Genomic DNA, 13,951 nt, shown 5'->3' with positions numbered 1-13,951 from the left:
CATGATTCATCACCACTGCTTAAAGTTACAGGTGGTGGGAAAGGGGAGAAGGGGTAGGGGACTAAAGGCAGGGGAATTATAGGAACTGTCCATGGGGTCACCACCTTGCCAGTTGAGACATGGCCAGAAACAAGTAGCAGTTGTATTCAGAGTCTCAGGGACCTTTCCCAGCCATGTCACAACTATCATCAAACAATGTCTGGCATGAAGCAGGCACTGCCATCCATGTATATTTAATGAAACCCATTCTAGAGAAGCATCCAATTTCTAGGCTGGCAGAAATCTTGATGAATCACCTAATTCAACCTTTTTTTTTTTTTTTTTTACATATGGGGAGGTGTGGCCTTGTAAGTGGGTAGTGATTTCCCCCAAATCACAGAGAATTTAGCAAGCAGCCAGACTGGAATAAGAAACCCAATCTACAGATGCCTAGGCCAGTACTGTTGTACTCCACAGTGCAAACCACCTTCCTCCTCTATCACTTTACATATAGAAATACAGAGAGGAAATGATTTCCTCAAGGGCAAAGAACTAGTGGAGTACCCTGGCTGGATCAGAGTCCAGTTATTCGATTCTTAGTATAATGCTCTTTTCTTGCTTCACCACAATTCCCCTCCCAATACAGATATATTGTGTGCTGTGTGTTTTGCACAGGAAGGGAGCAGAGACTATAAATTGCAGGTGTTTACTTTGGAATGTTAGGGCTTGGGAAGAAAGTGCCCTGAGCTGGGCCCCAGGGAATGAGGCTTTGTGCCTGAGAGTTGGGGGAATGAAAGAAAGATGTGATGCAGGGTTGAAAGCCAACAGGAGAAGTGAAACTAGTCTTGAGTAATTGCTGTTAGAAAGCAGGTATGCTTGGCCGCAATGAGGTAATGCCTCTGCTTGCTATATTAGAGCATGTAAGATTATGGAAAATGCAAGCAGCTCTCTTTTATGAGCTCACTTCCTGGTGAAGAAGCCCAGGCCAGAGGATGAGAGGAAACAAGCTGATAAACAGCTGCTGGGTGCACCATCATATTCCCTTCCAAGACCATTGTTTCATGTGCTCTGGCAAACAATCTCCTCAGGCTGGTAAGAAAGGTAGTACCCCTGGTTTACAAATGAGCAAATATGGAATCTAAAAAAATGGTACTGATGAACCTATTTGCAGGGAAAGAATGGAGATGCAGACGTAGAGAGTGGACTTGTGGACACAGCGGGGGAAGGAGAGCAGGATGAATGGAGAAAGTAGCACTGACATATATACACTATCATGTGTAAAGTAGATAACTAGTGGGAAGCTATTGTAGCCCAGCCTGGTCCTCTGTGATTACCCAGAAGGGTGGGATGTGGGGAGGGGAGGGAGGCTCCAGAGGGAGGGGATATATGTATAATTCCTGCTGTTTTGCATTTTGTATGGCAGAAACCAACATTGTAAAGCAATTTTTCTCCAATTAAAAATAAATTTAAAAAATAAAGCTAAGGAACTTGCCCAAATTTACACAGTGACTCAAATGGCAACACCATCATTTCTCACCTCTCACTTCACCCTCCCCATATTCTTCCTCATCACCCCAAAAGTGTTTCAACGAAAAGCCTCCATGGTTTCCCACCCACAATGGCAAATCTGTTTAAGGATGATGAAAAAAATCAGACAGGAAGGACAGGCAAGGCAGGAGGAAGGCGACTTTCTGTACCCAGCATGTCACCACCAGGACCAGGGCATTAGATATTTCAAGTTTGTAGTCAGAACTAACCCCGTATGTCCACCATGAATGTTTATCATCTTGAGATCAAGTCCCAGGACAAAAGCCAATAGAAGGGAAGAGAGTATAAGGCGGAGAAAGGGACTAAATCGGTGAGTGGTACCTAGGCTATACTAAAATAGGAGGAGGGCTTCTGATATAAGGTAATCACCATCTGTGCCAAGACAGGCTGTTTAAAAACCTATAAGACTACCAACCACTGTTGCCATCATTTCATTTTAAATATGCCATTTTGAAGCCAAGAGATAGGAAGGTGGAATTACAAAATTCAGTTTAAATTAAATATGTTTAGCTTTAGAAAAACTCATTGGCTTTCAGAATTTAAATTAAATACTTTCAACTTCAGGAAAAACTCATTCTCCTTATCTCATTTAGAACTAGGATGTCCAACCATGCTAGTTAACTTGGGACTAAGGGATGTGGGATTGTCAGGGATGAAACTATTAATAGGAAAGTCCCCAAATGGATGAGTTAGTCATTCTATCTAGGACTAGAAGTGTGGTGAGCCAGCATAATCCATGGACAGCAGGTTGAGAATCACTGCCACAGATAATTTTCTCTTGCTCTCTCTCCAGGACTCAAACAATATAAAGTGAAAAGTTACCATGGAATTAAATAATGGAGAGATGAAATCTTTATATCCTGAAGGTAAAATCTTTCTGAATCATAGGCTTGACCTCATGCAGTAAAGAAAGGGAGGTCAGAGATCCCATTGCTCAATATTTTCTGAGCACAAAATAAGTCCCAGCCCAGCTTCTCCTACGGCAATGGGCCACGTGGGGTCTGCATGTACACTGTTATATGTTCACACAGAGAAATGCATTCAACCAAATGCTTTGAGTTACTGCACCACCTGTCATGGAGTAACCTCCCTTCATGACAGCCCTCCAAAGCAATCAAGTTCATTCCCAGGAGCTAGACAAGTCTCTTTTACATTCACATAAATAAAAGTCACACACAGTGCTATACTTCACTTTACTTCTCTTGTGTATTTCATGTAGCAATCACTTTGTTTCCCTGTCCTGGAAGGCCTCACCACCCAGCCACACTGGATTTCAGAAACCAAGAACTCAGCCTGGTGCTCCTGCTAAATGGTCCAGTAACCAGGTATTGCTAAGTTGGCTACTGTCCCTCTCTCTTTGTTTATCACACGGTCTCTCCGCCTTGGTTGCTCTAGCTCCTCAATGGATCACATGCCTGTTTCTGAGAGTGGCTGTATGAGATGCAATGAGTGTGGCTAGAAAGTTATAATGACCAGGGTGGAAGCATGAAGGCTGTTCTAAATTTATTGTCCTTATTAGAGACTAGTAGTAAGGATACAGTGGTCATTTTAAAATAGACTCATGCATAGAGGTCATTTCAACCTATAAGATGTAGGAAACACTCCTAAGCCATACATACCAAATGATTATCTATACTGCTTTTAAAGAACTCTAGAGAAAAGAGGACTCAACAGTTTTTCTCAGTAGCTTGATGACTCTCACTGTCAATAAATAATTTATGTCTCATTTTAAACCTTTTTCTGATACAGTTCAGTTCAGTTCAGTTCAGTTGCTCAGTCGTGTCTGACTCTTTACAACTCCATGAACCTCAGCACTCCAGGCCTCCCTGTCCATCACCAACTCCCAACTTAAGACCAATTCCTTTGGTCAGGTCCTCAGAGGAAATGGAGGACAGATTGGCCACTGTCATCCAGAGAAGAGCCCTTCATCAACACAGATTAACTCAGATTGCTGGTATCTTGTGCTCAGTTGCTCGGTTGTGTCAAACTCTTGCGACCCCATGGATCATAGCCCACCAGGCTTTGCTGTGCATGGGATTCTCCAGGCAAGAATACCAGAGTGGGTTGCCATGCCCTCCTCCAGGGAATCTTCCCAACCCAGGGATTGAGCCTGTGTCTCTTGCATCTCCTGCATTGGCAGGAGGATTCTTTACCATCTGAACCACAAGGGAAGCCCTGCTGGTACCTTACCTTTGGGCTTTTCCTCCCCAAATGAGCACTCTACCTCTCCCTGTGGTGTCTCCTTCCCAAGCCTGTCATCATTTCTCAACTTTTCACTCCTGTGTATTCCTACTTATATGTGTGCACTTACTTAGTATCAATGAAACTGAAAACATTGCTCTTGTATTTTTCTTGGTGGAGAAAAATAAAGCAAATTCTTCCAACACCTTATCTCCTCCCCAGTCTTCATGGAAAAGGACTCAAAACACTACCTGTTTTGGACTGGTTTGTGAGAAGCAGCTTTGTTGGCACTGTTATTGGCAAGGGAATATGAATGGGCATTTCTCCTCACACCCCCAAACAATGTGCATAGCCTACTAGCCAACCCTTTAACAAATAGTGGGTTTGCCAAAAAGTTTTTCCATAACAGCTTACAGAAAAACCTGAAAGAACTTTTTGGCCAACCCTATTCATCATACTCAGTGTTGAGACTTTAAGAAATAATTAATAAGCATAGGCATATGGTTTCAGTAGGTAAATAGAGTCCTACTCCAGAAGAGTTTCTTGCTCTTGTATCGAATTGGGTATATAAGCAACATGACCATTCTAGATCTTTCTGCTTCAGTGCGTGCTAAGTCACTTCAGTTGTGTCCAACTCTGTGTGACCCTATGGACTATAGCCTGCCAGGCTCCTCTGTCCATGGGATTCTCCAAGCTAGAATACTGGAATAGGTAGCCATTTCCTTTTCCAAGGGATCTTCCCGACCCGGGATGGAACCTTGGTCTCCTGCACTGCAGATGGATTCTTTACCACAGGTGCGACCTGCTTCAGACACAGCCTCAAAAAGAATCTATAACCACTTTCCAAGTATTTCTTGCCTTATTTTCTGCCACCTGAGTTCACCCAGAATTTTCTCCTCTATACATCTCCCCAATGGGCATCTCTCCAGATTCTCCTATGCCTGAAATCATCTCATGACTTATCTACCTGCAGAATTGTGTTTGTTTCCCATTTGTATTGTGGTGACTTGAAGAAGACCTCACTTTTTGTAAGGTTTATTGAGGTACACTTGATATATGAAAATCTGCGCATATTCAATGTATATATCTCGATGAGTTTGGACACATGCCTACATCTGTAACACCATCACCACAGCCAAGGCACTGAATATATTCATAATCTTCAAAAAGTTCCTTGTAATGAATGTGGGTCAGTTCTAGTGAGGTGGATGAACCTAGAGCCTGTTATACAGGGTGAAGTAAGTCAGAAAGAGAAAAATATCATGTATTAACCCATATATATGAAATATAGAAAAACTGTACTGATGAACCTATTTGCAGGGCAGGAGTAGAGATGCAGACCTAGAGAATGGACTTGTGGACACAGAGGGTAAGGAGAGGGTGGAACGAATTGAGAGAGTAGCACTGAAACATATAAACTACCATATGTAAAACAGATAGCTAATGGGAAGCTGCTGTATAACACAGGGAGCTCAACCCAGTGCTCTGTGACAACATAAAGGGGTGGTATGGGGTGGCGGTAGGAGGGAGTCTGGAGAGGGAGGAGACATGTATACTTATAGCTGATTCATGTTGTTGTACAGCAGAAACCAACACAACATTGTAAAGCAATTATCCTCCAATTAAAAATAAATAAACAAATTGAAAAAACAAGTTCCTTGTATTGTTTTGTGAGTTTGTGTGTGAAGAAAACTTAACATAAGGTCTATCCTTGCAATGTATTTTTGAAGTGCACAACACCATACTGTTAACCACAGGCACAAAGCTGTGCAGAATATCTCTAGAAGTTTTTCACCTTGTGTAACTGAAACTTTATGCCTACTGAGAAACAGCTCCACATTCCCCCTTCCTCCAGCCCCTGGCAACCACCATTCTACTCTATGCTTATAAAGACCTCACTTTAGGTCTAAATCTTGTCTTTCAAATCCTCAGATTTCTTGCTTGTGGATTGTCTTTCTAAGTCTTCTCCCTCCTCCCATCCTCTTTTAATCTGGGGTAGAAAGACTAGCAAAAGTAGCTGTGTTGGGTTTGTTTGTTCATTTATTTGCATTTCTCCATCCTGAGGTGAAGATGTTCACCAGGAGGTAAGATATTGGGAGGCAGGAAGCCAGGGAATTAGTGCCAAGAGAGGACCAACCGAGTCATCAATAACCTAGAAGGTCAATTCTAAATAATCACGTTGGCCATGGAGAGACAGGGAAAGCCCATAAAAAGAACCTCCATGTTATGTCCTGGGCTATTCCCTTTCTCCTGAGTCTGAGATTAGAAAGGTGGAAATTGGAATGATTTCCCTAAATTTTATATGAGCTTCTCCCTTCTTTGTAAAAATAAAATAAAATACTGCTCATTGAGCTCTCTGTCTGTCTTTTGCTTTGGAAAGTGGGGTATCAATCAGAGATCTTCACCCCAGGTCTTATTTTGCCTGGACCAGTGCCACCACATTTAGTGTTCAATTGGTCGGCTAGGAGACCTATCTCTCACCCTCCATGGGTTAGGAACTACTCCAACCAGCCTGCTCTGGCAAGACACCGTTAAGTTCTATCAATGGATTAGCTGGTAAAGCATTTCCCTACAACCTTAAGTTAACAGCCCCAGCCCTACTATTGTTGCCCAGTACTCCCTCTACCCATGACCTCCAGTAATGAATAAAATGCCACCACAGCTGACCTCCTCCATTCAATGAATCTAGCCAGTGTAGGAAGAAGGTGCACTGAATGCTTCTCCTACTTCGGCAGACATGAGAGGCAGCCTGGCATGTGAAGAGTGTTTTTCAAATGGGGTCCCCTAACACCTCTGCATCAGAATCACCATCAGTACTTGTCCAAAATGTAGACTACAACCTCCTTTTAGGATTCACTGAATTAGAATCTATGGAATTTGCATTTTTCAAAAATCCTCAGTTGATTCTGATGGAAACTAATGATTGAGAAATAGCATCTTCATGGACAAGAGTCCAGATTTTGGAATCCAGATCTGGGATAGGGTCTGCCCCTTACAAGTTAGATGAACTTGAAAGGCTCACTTAAAACCTATGAGTTCGAGTTTCCTCTATAAAATGAAGATGATGGAACACCGAGTTCAAGTGAAGTATCATCTGTGCTGTTATCCTAACACCAGGATAGGTAATTCTCCCATCTACTAGAGAAGACAATATCGTCCCATTAAGTAATAGAGAAGACTCAGAGTCACTCAAGAAGGAGAACATTATTCCTCTTCCCTTTCTCCCCTAACCAGTATCTCAGTGATTTCTCCTCACCATGAGACTTATTTCTGCTTTGTTTCCTACCACGAAACAGAATTATTTGGCCCAGTGTTCCTTTCAAGAATGGATTTATAGCTAAACTATTTCAGGTTTTTCTGGAAATCATCATGCTTTGGCACACAGTAGGAACTCAAATATTTACTGAGCAAATGCAATCTTTTACTTCCAGTCCAACTCACTTCAACATCTGCATTTCAGTTTAACCCAAGCACCCCATTTCAGTACTGTAACCCCAATTTTGGCAAGTCTAAGAAGTCAACCCAGCACATCAGCAAACCCGATCCACTTTTATTTCTATAGACAGGTCAGAACAAAATCCTTCCCTCCACTCCCAGAGACACGGACTTCCTCTCCTCAAGTTACCAACTCTCCTGGGGAAACCAACCAGCATTTAACTCTTAGGTCTTCACACCGTGTCAACACGAAACGGGAATCCAGCCCCGATTCCTCTTAGCCTCTGTGCAAACAACAGACTTGAGGAAGTAAAAATGAACCAGTTTGCCTTTGGGAAGAAAACAGCTTCTCTGAGCTGTCAGATGAAAGGGCAGGAAGCCTGAGAAAGGAAGGGGAGAAGGGGGGCTGAGCAAGGGGAGAGCAAACAGTTTCTTATCCAGCTGTTTCAATTGTATTTGGCCCAAGTTGCAAATTTACCTTCTGACCACGAAGGCTGATTGACTTATTCCCTGTCTTCGGACTCACATCTGAGAAACAACTTCTCCTCACAGCTTGTCAGAGGGGATGGGAATTCCAGCTGCTCTTTGCAGTGATGCCTGAAAAAAACTTGCTTTACCTTTGGGAGAGAGAGGCGGAGTCTAACCTAATGGGAATTAACTCCAAACATGCTGGAGTCTTCAAAGTCAGCCTCAGACATGCAGGCACTTGTAGCTCAGCAGGCACAGCGTCCCCCACCTCCATCCTCACAGATGCCAAGTCAGCTGTGCGTGAGTAAGTGAGAGTGTGCATGCGTGTGTATATGTGTGTGTGTATGAGTGTGTGCAGGCATGTCCACACTTGAACTGCATAGCTGTCTCACTTCCTCACCTGCTGCCCAAATGCCTGCTGAGGAATAGAGGTTCTCCCTAACTTCCCAAACCCTAAATAATCTCACCATGTATATTACATAGCAGATTTACATGGCTGGAAATGACTCAGTAGACACATGCATGAAGGGAGTAGGACAGAATAAACTCTTTTCCCCAAACTGATTTCCACTATATGACGGGGAAGGTGCTCCAACAGGGCCATCCATGACTCCAAGGTCTCCCAAGTTTACACTGAAAAAGTTAAAATCACACATTGAAAAGGCTAAATAATACTTTTTAAAAAAAAATAACAGTACTATCAAAAAATAATAGCAGCACTACCAAAAGTCAATGTTTAATATCCCAAAGCACCAATAACTGTTTTTATATTTGAGAGAAGAATTGAGAAGTCTGGAGATTCATGAAGCTTTGCCTGACACTCTGCTCCAAGCTGATGTCATTTCTCCCACCTCTAATGTCCCTGGCACTATATATTTATTTCAGGAAATTTATTACCTTCTACCTTGTATCAACTTTTTGCATGTATGTATCCTTTCACCTCTGAGTTGCCTTGTGAACAGGGAACTTGGCTGAACAAAATGAGTTAGAAGAAGGAATGGTAACTAGCTAAACTTAATAGAGCATACTGTTGTGTTGTTGTGTATTAGTTGTCCGGTCGTATCTGACTCTTTGCGAACCCATAGACTGTAGCCCACCAGGCTCCTCTGTCCAAGGAATTTTCCAGGCAAGAATATTGGAGTGGGTAGCCATTCACTTCTCCAGGGGATCTTCTTGAACAAGGGATCAAACTGGGGTTTCCTGCATTGAAGGTGGGTTCTTTACCATCTGAGCTACCAGGGAAGCCCTAATAGAGCATACTGCTGCTGCTGCTGTTAAGTCGCTTCAGTCGTGTCCGACTCTGTGCGACCCCATAGACGGCAGCCCAGTAGGCTCCTCTGTCCCTGGGATTCTCCAGGCAAGAATTACGGAGTGAGTTGCCATTTCCCTCTCCAGTGCATGAAAGTGAAAAGTGAGAGTGAAGTCGCTCAGTCGTGCCCGACTCTTCGCGACCCCATGGACTGCAGCCTACCAGGCTCCTCAGTCCATGGGATTTTCCAGGCAAGAGTACTGGAGTGGGTTGCCATTGCTTCTACCCATTTCCCTTGTTCCTTACAGAACTGGTCTAATTGTAGAACAGTATTATACTTAAGAGACAGACCCTTTGACTGGCCACTGTTCGCCGTCCTCCAATGGATACTGTGGCCATGCAGCATCACATAGGAAGACCAGGTGTGTCTCCTCTAAGCCCTGGGGATCAAATCTATCTGTTTTTCAGGATACAGTTCAAAGGAGTGAGGCTGGAATTGTTAGCTCCCATCTGTAAGAGAGAAAAAAAGTGACCAGCGCCATTTTTCTACCGGAGGCATCCCTCCCTGCTCTAGATGGGGGTGTAGACAGACTTTACACCAAAAGATTTTCCTTCCCGGTCGGGTTTAGTCTGTCCCTTACCCACGCAGGTACCGTCCGAGCCCCTCTCAGTTCTACCACCAAGATGGGGTGGGGATGTACCAGGGGTAGACTTGATAGCATCCCTACTTGACGTCCAGCTCTTCACCCTTAACTTTGCTTGCCTCTGAAGCCACCCAGGGTGCAATCAGAGTAAACTTCTGGAATGCCTCCCAAGCTAAGACCACTGGGGAAAACATTTGTCACCTGAGTGCCTGTAAACCCATTGCAGTCCCAATCTGAGTAACCTTTAACCTCAGAGATGTTCTTGGAGCTAGAGCTCCATCTAGCTTCCGAATTTTCAATTCCTAGCGAGGCTAGGCGCTTTCTTGACTACCAATCCAAGTTTGGGACCTAAACCACAGTACACAGTAACAGTATAGATCACAAGTCCCTTGAAAGTCTCTGATCCAATAGATTAGGTTAGTACTTCTAATTCCCAAGGAGCTATGAAATGGTCAAAGAGACCAAAAAGTTTGACCGAGAAAGGAGAGTTCGGTCCACATGCTTTGCCCATTTCTGGTCGGTTCCCAAAGGAGACATTGGGTGCCTCTTGGCATTGGCAGGTCGGTATAACCCCCAGAAAGGTTTCTGCCATAAGCCGTATGAGATCACTGTGGAACCGCAGAGCAGGGCTCCTTACTTGCTTCATGCAGGGCATGTCATTCATTTACACAAGCACACCGTAGAGTTAGTAAAGCATAGCAGAAAATGTGTTTGCTAAGAGAACAAAGAACTAGAGCTCCAAACATCCTTACCTTGTCCTGAAGGATCCCGGACAAGCCCCCAAGATGAAAGGTTGTTGTTGAATCACGCGAAGACATCAGGATTCTTGGCCCCCGGAGGAGAAGAATTCAATCCAGGGCCAGAGACAAGGCTTGATCGCTCAGAGCTTTTGTGTAATAAAGTTTTATCAAAGTATAAAGGAGACAGAGAAAGCTTCTGACATAGGCATCAGAAGGGGGCAGAAAGAGTACCCAATAGAGCATACTAGACTGATCCAAAGAAACTTTCCTTCCATAATGGCCCACTTACCTTCTCAGAATGCTATGGAGGTTATCAGACCTGTTATAATTCAGAATATGAGAGCAAATGAACTAGCAGTTTAGCACATTCATTGTAGCCTGAGTATTTAATGAAGTTGTTGAAATTTTTCCCACGGGCATTTCTGTCTTTCATCAGTGATATAGCCTTATATTCATGAATGTATGCATTTGTCTGTCTTGCTACTTTCCACCAGCACTTTCTAACCATTTTTTTCCTGCTCCAGCACACTGATAAACCACATTTCCATCTGTAATGATGGCTTACTAAGGCAGTTTCTGGGGGAGGAAGAGGTGACCCCATAGGTTGAATGTCAAACTTTCAGTAGTATAAACTCCCAAGATAAGTTTTGTAATCTTCCTGTTCATGTCCTCTTGAGTAGTACTGCTTCAGATATCAGATCACATCAGATCAGTCGCTCAGTCGCGTCCGACTCTTTGCAATCCCATGAATTGCAGCACGCCAGGCCTCCCTGTCCATCACCAACTCCCAGAGTTCACTCAGACTCACGTCCATCGAGTCAGTGATCCCATCCAGCCATCTCATCCTCTGTTGTCCCCTTCTCCTCCTGCCCCCAATCCCTCCCAGCATCAAGAGTCTTTTCCAATGAGTCAACTCTTCGCATGAGGTGGCCAAAGTACTGGAGTTTCAGCTTTAGCATCATTCCTTCCAAAGAAATCCCAGGGCTGATCTCCTTCAGAACGGACTGGTTACTATATAAAGAGAAATGCTGACCCTTTCTCATTAAAAATAAGTCAATATTAACAGACACTGTGTGTGAGATATGGCTAAAAATTTTGACATCAGAAAGATAGTGATTCTGTGCTATGCATTGATAAAGATTGCCTTTTGCTTAGTGGCTACACCTGACATTTGGGTAACATCACTATCTGCAATTCTAAGAAGAGCTAATTTTTACTTACCTTTTTTATCCTCTTTTTCCTGTGCCTCCAGTTCCTTTGAGTGGAATACCATGTAAACTTAAATGTATGCTAAATAACAATCAAATTTATTGGGTAAAGTTTTGTTTCCTGTTCTTAATTTAACAACTGATAGTGACCTTGGGGAAAAAAATTTGCTGGCATCTTGCAGCTCTTGGTAAATTTACATCTGAAAAGGCTTTTCAACCCTGCTTCCATAATATCATATGGGAAGGATTGAGAAGGGAACACATCTTATTAGTCATTTAAGGGACAGGGTGATATATAATATTTTAATAATACTAAAATGGGTATTGGTCAGGGACCTGGGGAATACCTACATTTTGCCTTTGATCAGTATGAAACAAGAGATCCTGTGAAGATAAGATATGGTGACAGGTGATTCTGATACATTGCCCCACCTCATCCTCATTCTTAGTTTGCAAAACACTGCTCTGTACAATAGAATTTCCCAAGCAGAATCAACACTCCAACAACATTTGCAGTCTAGACAAGGGGTCAGCAAGCTGGAGCCTGTGCCATGCACCAAATTCAATAGGCTGCTTGTTTTTGTAGTTTTATTGACACACAGACATAACTTATTCATGTATGTATCATCTATGGCTGTTTTCATGTTACAGCTGAAGAGTTGCGTAGTTGTGACAAAGATTTCATGGTCCACAAAGCCTAAAATATTTACACTCTGGCTATTTAAAAAAAATTCTGACTACCGGTTTAGATCCACACCACAGCAGAGACATTATGTTAATTGTTATAAGAAAGGTGTTGAAAAAAGAGGGAGGGAAAGTGAAATAAAGAGAAGTGCTGCTTGCTTTCAGCTTTGTGAAGGTGCCAGTCAACCCTTGCCAGTTCTTTAGAATCAATCTGTGAAGTTAAGAATGCACTAGAGATCAGTATAAGCCAAATTTTCACTAGGTCTACAAAAATGTGTTTCTCTGTTAACTGGCTATTCTTTGAACCTGCGTTTATGTGCGTCTCCAATATGCCTTAAGTTTTTAACTGACAATTTTATAGACCTATGTCACATACCATGAGGTTCACCCTTTAAAAGTATAGAATATAGTTTTCTTTTTTTTTTTAACAGAAAATGTGGTATGTTTATTTTTTTAATTTAAATTTATGTATTTTAATTAGAGGCTAATTACTTTACAATATTATATTGGTTTTGCCATACATCAACATGGTTTTCTTAGTATATTCACAAAGTTGTACACTCCATCACTGTAATATAATTCCAAAACATTTTAACCACCCCCAAAACAAACCATATAATTACTAGCATATAGCTTAAATTATTGTGATCCACACAGTCAAAGGCTTTGGCATAGTCAATAAAGCAGAAATAGATGTTTTTCTGGAACTCTCTTGATTTTTCGATGATCCAGCAGATGTTGGCAATTTAATCTCTGGTTTTTGGGCTTCCCTGGTGGGTCAGAGGTTAAAGTGTTTGCCTGCAATGTGGGAGACCTGGGTTCAATCCCTGGGTCGGGAAGATACTCTGGAGAAGGAAATGGCAACCCACTCCAGTACTCTTGCCTGGAGAATCCCATGAATGGAGGAGCCTGGTGGGCTATACAGTCAACCGGGTCGCAAAAAGTCGGACACAACTGAGCTACTTCACTTTCACTTTCACTTTCACTTTCCTCTGCCTTTTCTAAAGACAGCTTGAACATCTGGAAGTTCACAGTTCACATATTGCTGAAGCCTGGCTTGGCGAATTTTGAGCATTACTTTACTAGCGTGTGAGATGAGTGCAATTGTGCGGTAGGTTGAGCATTCTTTGGCATTGCCTTTCTTTGGGATTGGAATGAAAACTGACATTTTCTAGTCCTGTGGCTACTGCTGAGTTTTCCAAATTTGCTGGCATATTGAGTGCAGCACTTTCACAGCATCATCTTTCAGGATTTGAAATAGCTCAACTAGAATTCCATCACCTCCACTAGATTTGTTCGTAGTGATGCTTTCCAAGGCCCACTTGACTTCACATTCCAGGATGTGGACTCTAGGTCAGTGATCACACCATCGTGATTATCTGGGTCGTGAAGATCTTTTTTGTACAGTTCTTCTGTGTATTCTTGCCATCTCTTCTTAATATCTTCTGCTTCTGTTAGGTCCACACCATTTCTGTCCTTTATCAAGCCCATCTTTGCATGAAATGTTCCCTTGGTATCTCTAATTTTCTTAAAGAGATCTCTAGTCTTTCCCATTCTGTTGTTTTCCTCTATTTCTTTGCATTGATCGCTGAGGAAGGCTCTCTTATCTCTTCTTGCTATTCTTTGGAACTCTGCATTTAGATGCTTATATCTTTCCTTTTCTCCTTTGCTTTTCGCTTCTCTTCTTTTCACAGCTATTTGTAAGACCTCCCCAGACAGCCATTTTGCTTTTTTGCATTTCTTTTCCATGGGGATGGTCTTTGCATACAAATTTAAAACCACATAGACCCTATGACCTGTCACTCATGCAGGTTG

General features: G+C 42.6%; 1 protein-coding gene across 2 annotated transcripts in view; it reads right to left on the bottom strand.

Annotated features, from left to right (window-relative positions):
- Positions 1–7,823, bottom strand: part of LHFPL1 (LHFPL tetraspan subfamily member 1) — a 60,541-nt gene extending 52,718 nt beyond the window's left edge. For both annotated transcript variants that reach the window (XM_027534978.1, XM_027534979.1), the window contains exon 1: positions 7,622–7,823. The gene's annotated coding sequence lies outside the window, so the exon portion shown is untranslated. The remainder of the gene's footprint in view (positions 1–7,621) is intronic.
- Between the last annotated feature and the right edge of the window lie 6,128 nt (positions 7,824–13,951).

This window comes from Bos indicus x Bos taurus, chromosome X (assembly GCF_003369695.1).
Source record: "Bos indicus x Bos taurus breed Angus x Brahman F1 hybrid chromosome X, Bos_hybrid_MaternalHap_v2.0, whole genome shotgun sequence".
Taxonomy (NCBI): domain Eukaryota; kingdom Metazoa; phylum Chordata; class Mammalia; order Artiodactyla; family Bovidae; genus Bos; species Bos indicus x Bos taurus.
The sequence above is the reverse complement of the archived record's forward strand: the minus strand, read 5'-3'. Positions and strand labels throughout refer to the sequence as shown.